The sequence below is a fragment of the Cucurbita maxima genome, unplaced genomic scaffold (genome assembly GCF_002738345.1).
Source record: "Cucurbita maxima cultivar Rimu unplaced genomic scaffold, Cmax_1.0 Cma_Scf00129, whole genome shotgun sequence".
In the NCBI taxonomy this organism is placed as follows: Eukaryota; Viridiplantae; Streptophyta; class Magnoliopsida; order Cucurbitales; family Cucurbitaceae; genus Cucurbita; species Cucurbita maxima.
Genome location: NW_019272145.1, coordinates 34,721 through 42,547, shown reverse-complemented (window position 1 = coordinate 42,547; position 7,827 = coordinate 34,721). Strand labels below are relative to the sequence as shown.

General features: G+C 34.1%; 1 non-coding gene across 1 annotated transcript; it reads right to left on the bottom strand.

Annotated features, from left to right (window-relative positions):
* Positions 1-3,703: 3,703 nt before the first annotated feature.
* TRNAC-GCA lies at positions 3,704-3,775 on the bottom strand. The gene has a single exon. It is a non-coding gene; the product is annotated as a tRNA-Cys (tRNA).
* Between the last annotated feature and the right edge of the window lie 4,052 nt (positions 3,776-7,827).

Below are 7,827 nucleotides of genomic sequence, written 5' to 3'. Positions count from 1 at the left end.
TTAATCAACAAAAATTTGTATCCCAAGGCTAGAAGGTTTGCACTTTATCTAAAACAAATTACTCATAATTTTTTTTTTTAAAAAAATACGGTTGAATTTTCAAAAAAAAAAAACTTCAAAACTACTCTTTAACTTTCAAAAGTGTTTAAAAAAAGATAGATGAGGAGAAAATTGTGTTCATGGACAGAAAATTGAAGGTTATTTTAGGGGAAGGTTTTCAAGATAAGTATAAGATCCTGAAAACATAACAAGAAGTAATATCCTAGCTTAAGGTCCCCATTAAGAACCTATTAGTAGGCTACTTACTATGTTTTACTCACTCCATGCTTATCATTTTTTTTCAAGTAACTAAGAGTTGGTCGTGGATGAGAGCGGACTTTGGAGTGTGGGCCATAGACTAACCTCTGTTTTTAATCTAGTATTTTTTCTTCTTCTTTTGAGTATACTTCTTATTTTGTGTTTGTAAGGAGTATGTATATGTAACACCCCGAAAATGAAGGAAATTAGCTCCCATAAGAATAAGCCACTCATGAAAGACCCAAAGGATAGAAAGGAAAAAAATTAAAGTATTAAGCAAGAACAAGGGACATAGTCAAGTCACTTCGTGCCTAACAAGTGATTTTAAGGAGTTAAAAGGCCTTTTGAAAAGGATTGGAAAGGAAAAAGTAAATGAAGAGGGCAAAAAAAAAGTCATTTGATCACCGATTTGTAATTTCTTATCTAAAAGGAATCTCAAGATTCAAAATAAGGGAAAAATGATAAAAAAGCAATTAGGAATTTGTAGAAAAATTATGATTGTTGGAGAAAAATAATTATAAAATATTAAAAAAGTGGAATATTACCAAAATACCCTTGGAAGAATGGATAGTTATAGAAATGGCACTCTAATTAGAATCAGAGCATCTACCGTGACCATCCGAGCAAAATCCTTCGAACTCAAATCTCAACCGTCGGATCTCCTCCAAAATTTGATATGATCTAGAACGAACATGCACGGATCATCACATCCAACGACGAGTATTCAAAGCCAAGGTCGGTAAGGCTATGATCGGAGTTGATATCTCCGAAAAATTATCCAAAAAGTTCGATCTCTAAATAACGAAGATTCTGGAGCTCTCAATGTTGGTTTAAGCATCTCCTCTGAAATAGGAGCAACAATATGGAATAAGAATCGAGAAAGGTCGATCCCCCAATCGAAAGCAATGAGCGTTTAGATTATGGGTCTCCTACTCTCAGATTTCTTCCAAATTCGAGAGCAATCCTCCACCATTTCTCTTCAATCTTATTCCTACAGTTTCTCAACAAGATTACCCACAAGTTCTATGAAGGAATAGAGTGCTGAAAGTGCCTAGAAACCATTCCCCCAATTCAATCCACCACTGAAGAACATCAAGAAAAACTTGAAAATCCAATCCGAGGATACATGATGACTCGTCGAGCAAAAATGATTCCAATCAGTTTCTGCACCTCCAAGGAATGCTTTCATAGAAGACCACGAAGAAAAATAACCTCGAGAGCGTGCCGAATTGAAGAAAATAGGTTTCAAAATTAAATTGGGGATAAGAGTCGAATTCCTATCTACATGCTCATTTTCTTCAAATTAAGGATTCCTCTAGTTACAGAGGAAGAAGTTGAGTAAACTTGATGAAGGAATCGAGAGCTGAAACGTCGTAGAACAAACTACCCACGAGATCGAAAGCTGGCATTTCGAGTGAGTTGCATACCGAGAACGATTTCTAGAAGTTAAGGTCCTACACTCAAAGACGTTCCTCCAAAACCAATTCCTTTAGCTTGAAGATAAGATATGAAAGAGGTTCAATGAAGGAATAGGGCCTTGAAACCCCTAGAATCGGCTACCCAATAAGAAATCCTTTGTTTTATCTCCAACGATAAATCAGATTTTGGATGAATTTTGGAAGCGAATATCTTAGGCTATGATCCACGAGAAGGTATCAAATAAATCCCTAGCCCTTTCTTGTAACATCCGTCTTTAAGTTTTACGAAGAAATCAAGGAGAGAAACGCTGTAAATGTGGCTGTACAAGCCGAGTTTCAGATGGCGGCAATGCGAAAAATGCGCATCTTCTTCCTGTTTAGAGGAAGAAAACGATGATATGGCCAGTTTAGAGGAAGAAAATGAAAACGATGATATGCGCATCTTCTTCTTTCTTGGGTCCACTAGATTGAATCAACCTAGCTCAATTAAACTCTTGATAATATAAAAAGTTAAATTTGTAAGGAGTCTACCAGAAAAGTGCTTAAAATAGTTTCAAAATATAGAAAAAGAAAATATATAGGGATTGGTCAAAGTCAACCTTTGTTTTCTGGTTAGCATGGTACCATCAAAACTTGTTTATTTCTTTGAAATGTTTGAGTTTACAATTTACACGTTTTCATTTAGAAATGAAGCAAAATTAGTCTGGTTGTCAAATGTTGTCACGCTTAAAACTACCATAAAGGTATAATCGACCTATTATCCTTCCACCAATAGGAGCAAAAGGTAACGTTACTAAGTGAAACTAGTTTCATGTAATTTATTCAACAATAAGGGTGTTAGCATGCATTTGGAAATGAACTCATATTTAAAAAATTTAGATAAAATAGAAAAGAATTGTTATCTCAATGATAATGATACTATGTGAAACTAGCCTCAAGATGCTTCCTTAACTCTTAGGGGCGGTAAACCAATGGTTCCTTCACCCAAGACCCATGGCCCAACTCCCAACATGGAAGGGACAATCTAGAGAATCATTCCAAGAACCCTAACGGATGGGTTACAAACTCACATTATCAAGCTCAACAACAAACAATGTCGCCGGCAAACTTATGAAGACTACATGAAATTATGAATATATTAATGTTGGATTTTTTTAATTTAACGATTTTTAAAATGTTAAATTATGTAAAATTACTGGCAAATAAGAATATTTTAGAGAGCTTTTTCTTTCTATTTAAGATTTTGATATTCAAAAAGCTAAAAAACAAGGAGATGAAATATTAATGATATTAATGGGTCATAGGTTGAAGAAGAGGAGTGAGTGAAAATAAAAAGGGAGATGATTTATGCAACTCACTAATAGTTAGAACCTTATTTTAGAATGTTAAGGGCATTAATTTTGAAAGTTCATGAATATTTTTGGTACTAGTGGTTTTGTCAATATAAGAATGCAACTTATATTAAAATTCATACTAAAAAATTACTTCTTTTATGTTTATGTCACGAGCCATTTCCGAAGCAAGTTAAAAGAGGTTGAACACAAAGTAAAATGTTTTCTCGAAATAAAAAAAGAATTAAAATATAATAAACATATATATTTACATTATATTCAAAATAGAGTTTATAGGTTCATAGTACAAAATAAGGGAAAGGTTAAAAAAAATCATTTTAAAACATCAAAAATAGTTTTGGTGGGTGTTGTTGGTCTAGGGCAACTACTCTTAGTCACATGAAAAAGATGGAGTGAGTACAAGACTCGGTAAGTTAGCCTAATTGTAAGTAAGTTTTTAACCATGTTCATAGTGGGTGCTTGGATATCAAACTCTTTTGTTAATGATAGCTTGGTTCTTGTCCGAGAATAGTGGCCCTTAGGTTCTAAGTACATGGTTCTATGTGGTGGAGGACTGTAATTATTCTTATTTCTTTTCCTTTAGACACTCGGTGGTTGGGAGCAAATCGAACAAAGTGTTCGTCCAAAATTTTTAAAAGGGCCCAACCAGATTCAAACTGGTGACCTCTTGATCTGCAGTCAAATGCTCTACCACTGAGCTATGAACCCATTTTATATGATTTTAGCCTTAGTGACCCCTTCTACCAAGTGTCAGTCCAAAAGTGTAAAACGTGTCTGTCGAAAATAGAAAGGCCAAAAAGATAATTCAAACATAGTTCATCTACAAACTACCCAAAGCTATTAAATACAAATTGAAGAAAATAAGAAATAACATAAATAATCTTAAATGTAATTCAACTCCCGAAGATAAAAAGTCCTCAAATTACATTCCAATGTCAAGTGATATTTTATTACAACTCAATTCTTTTCTTGATTTATTGTAATTGAACTTAAAAGTATGACAAATACGCTGGATTTATTTTAAATTTCCTTTAAAATTGTTGTGCACGGAGTACAATGGAAATAATATATATATTTTTTTTTACTGTTTTGTAATTTGTATGGTATTATTAGAGGCTTTTGAATGAAATATGATAATTGATTCTCGGTCCTCTTTGACAATTTTAGATACCTCCATATCCGATATTTGATGCGTCACGTTTCACTATGAGATCTGCCCTTGGGTCAATAAGACTTAAGTCGAGAGTTTATTTGACTAATGATTTGATTTTTTTGGGTTGTAGAGATATCCTTTACAAATCAAGACTTTGTATTATTTTCAAGACACTCATCAAGACATTTGTAAATATGCCTGATATCTTGAAGGATTTAAGACACATAATTGAGAGAACCTAAATTTTTTTTGAAGTTGGCTTTTCTAGGATACGTCATCACGAAAGTTTGAGACAAACTCAATGGACCATTGAATGGGTTTTATAAGGCTCAAATAAATTTAAAATCCAAGAAAGCGGATTTGAGTTTGATATTATTTGATTTTGGGTATGGACACAACTAGCTGATTTCTTTTGATTGCATTAATGAATGTATGTAGATGTTTAAAGTGTTCATCTTAATGGTTTTAGAAAATATCAACACATCATCAATATAAACTATTGATATTTTTTGAAAGAATTGAAAATATCATTCATAATCATCTGAAATTCGGATGGAGTGCTTTTTAGCCTAAATCGCATGACGTTCCTCACATATTTTCTAAACTGGACATTAAATGCTATTTTATATTTGTCCTTTTAGGAAATTAGAATTTTTCGAAATCCCAATTTCATATCAAATTTTATAAAAATATTTGACTATAAATTCTTTTTATCAAATCATTTTTTATTTGGTTTTGATATCTTATTTATTCTAAAACCTTATTCAAAGGTTTGTAGTTAATTACGAGTATCAGAGTTTCTGGTTTCTTTTCAACATGTTGTTAACCTAAAATGTCAGACACGACCACATGCTCTTTGAAGACCTTATCAGCTTCCTCTGCAAAATATCACCTAAAATTTCAAAGTATTTAGTGTTTGATGCTTTTTGACTTAACCCTAGGGTTCTATTTACGGTGAACTTGTGATAATTTTTGTCAAATTATATATTTGAATACCTAATACATTAAGATATAATATCTTATTTAAATAAATTAAAATGTCGTAGAATATCATAATATATGTTTAATTAATATGAATCTCATTCAAATTTTAAATATATATTTTTATTTAATGTTTATGATACACATCAATTATTTTACTGTTTAACATATCAAATACCTTAATATGTTTTGATATTATACTTTAAGACTATAGGAACTTACTCAGAGGACTTGAGAGTTACGTTGGCCCACAATGCATCTCATGGACAATGCAAAACTATGGTGGTGCTCGAAGGTGAGTTGTATAAAAAACTAGTCATGCACCAAAAAATCATGGGAAGACCATTGATGGAATTGAAGCAATCGACGCTCCCCTGGATGGGTTTCCAATCAAAGACCTAATGTTTGATGTTGACTCTTTTGAAGAAAGAGACACATGATCGAAGAACAAGAAATGTGGCGGTAGCTCTGAGAACTCTATTACACTCATAAAAAAATGTGTCGAAGAGTTAGACATTACATAGAAGATCTTGCTTTCATCGAGGAGACCCGAGTTTGATTCTCGACAATGAAATTTTATTTTCTTATTTCTTTTATTTTATAGTTTCATATTTAAACTTTACCTAGGTTTTGAGAAGCATTATAATGGATGAGTTCAATAGTATCTTAAATTCAAAAGACTCTTATGAACTTGGTTTGAGAGTCACTATAATGATCAAGTTATCTTAGATTAAAAAGACTTTTATGAACTTTGAACCTTTAATAGGGTTATGTCATAGATATTTGGTTCAATTTCAACAAGTAAGGTTGAGGTGATTCAAATGGTTAATGTGATAATCCGGTCATTTTCAAGGTCTCTTTTGTTGAACGTCATCATGGCTGAGATGACTGAGATGAGCACTCAATGAGTTTGACAAGGAGGGTCGTAGAAAACCCCACCCCAAGCCAAGCTCGTTTTGGGCTTAACAAACTTAAAATCCAAAAACACAAACCCTTAAATGGGAACTCAGATTCTAAGGAAGTAAAAAACTTTATTTTTGACGTAGAACAATACTTGAAGGTTACACGAACTTGCTCGTAGGACCTAAGAGTTACGTTGGCCACAATGCATCTCATGGACGATGGCGCTCGAAGGTGGATGATATAAAAAATGGGTCATGCACCATAAACTCATGGGAAGACCGTTGATGGAATCTATGCAATCGACGCTCCCCTGGATGGGTTGCCAATTAAAGACCTGAGGTTTGATGTTGACTCTTTTGAAGAAAAAACCAACGATTGAACACCTTAAAATGTCGCGGTAGCTCTAAGAACTCTACCATACGACCTAAGAGTTGAGGGCTACAAGAACTTTCTCATACGACCTGAGAGTTACGTTAGCCGCAATGCATCTCATGGACGATGCAACACTATGATAGTGTTCGAAGGTGAATGGTATATAAAATGGGTCATGCACCATAAACTCATGGGAAGATCGTTGATGGAATCGATGCAATCAATGCTCCCCGGATGGGTTGCCAATCAAAGACCTAACATTTGATGTTGACTCTTCTGAAGAAAGAGCCACATAATCAAACAGCTCGAAACATTCTGGTAGCTCTGAGAACTCTAACACACACAAGGAAGAACGTGTCGAAGAGTTAGACATTAAGCAAAACATCATGTTAAAACTCTTCAGCGATCTGACAAAAGACTTCAGGACATTCTCACCAAAAATCCATTATCATCTAGAGGTTAGGATATCTGGCTTTCATTGAGGAGACTTGGGTTCGATTCCTGTCAATGAAATATTATTTTTCTTATTTCATTTTATTTTACAGTTTCTATCTTAGATTAAAAAGACTTTTATGAACTTGGTACCTTTGTTAGAGTTATGTTATAGATATTTGGTACAATTTCAACAAGTGGGGTTGAGTTGATTCAAATGGTTAATGCGATAATCCAATCGTTTTCGAGGTCTCTCTTGTTGAACGACATCATGGTTGAGATGAGCAGGTGATTCAAATGGTTAATGCGATAATCCAGTCGTTTTCGCGGTCTCTCTTATTGAACGACATCATGGTTGAGATGAGCACCCGAGTGAGTTTGACAAGTTGGGCTGTAGAGAACCACAGCTCAAGCCAAGTTCATGTGGCCTTAAAAAACTTAAAATCCAAGAACACAACCCCTTAAATGGAAACCGGGATGCTAAGGAATTAAAAAGATTTATTTTTGACGTAGAACAATACTCGAAGATTATTGGAACTTGCTCATAGAACCTAAGAGTTACGTTGGTCGCAATGCATCTCATGGACGATGCAAAACTATGGTGGCGCTCGAAGGTGAATGGTAAAAAAAAAGGGTCATGCACCATAAACTCATGGGAAGACTGTTGATGGAATCAATGCAATCGACGCTCCTCTAGATGGGTTGCCAATCAAGGACTCGATGTTTGATGTTGATCCTTTTGAAGAAAGCGCCAAACGATCGAACAGCTCGAATAGTCTCGGTAACTCTGAGAATTCTATCACACACATGAAATGACATGTCGAAGAGTTAGACATTACCCAAAACATTATAGTAAAACTCATTAACGATTAGACAAAAGACTCCAAGACAACTACACTTAAAATTCATTGTTGTCCTA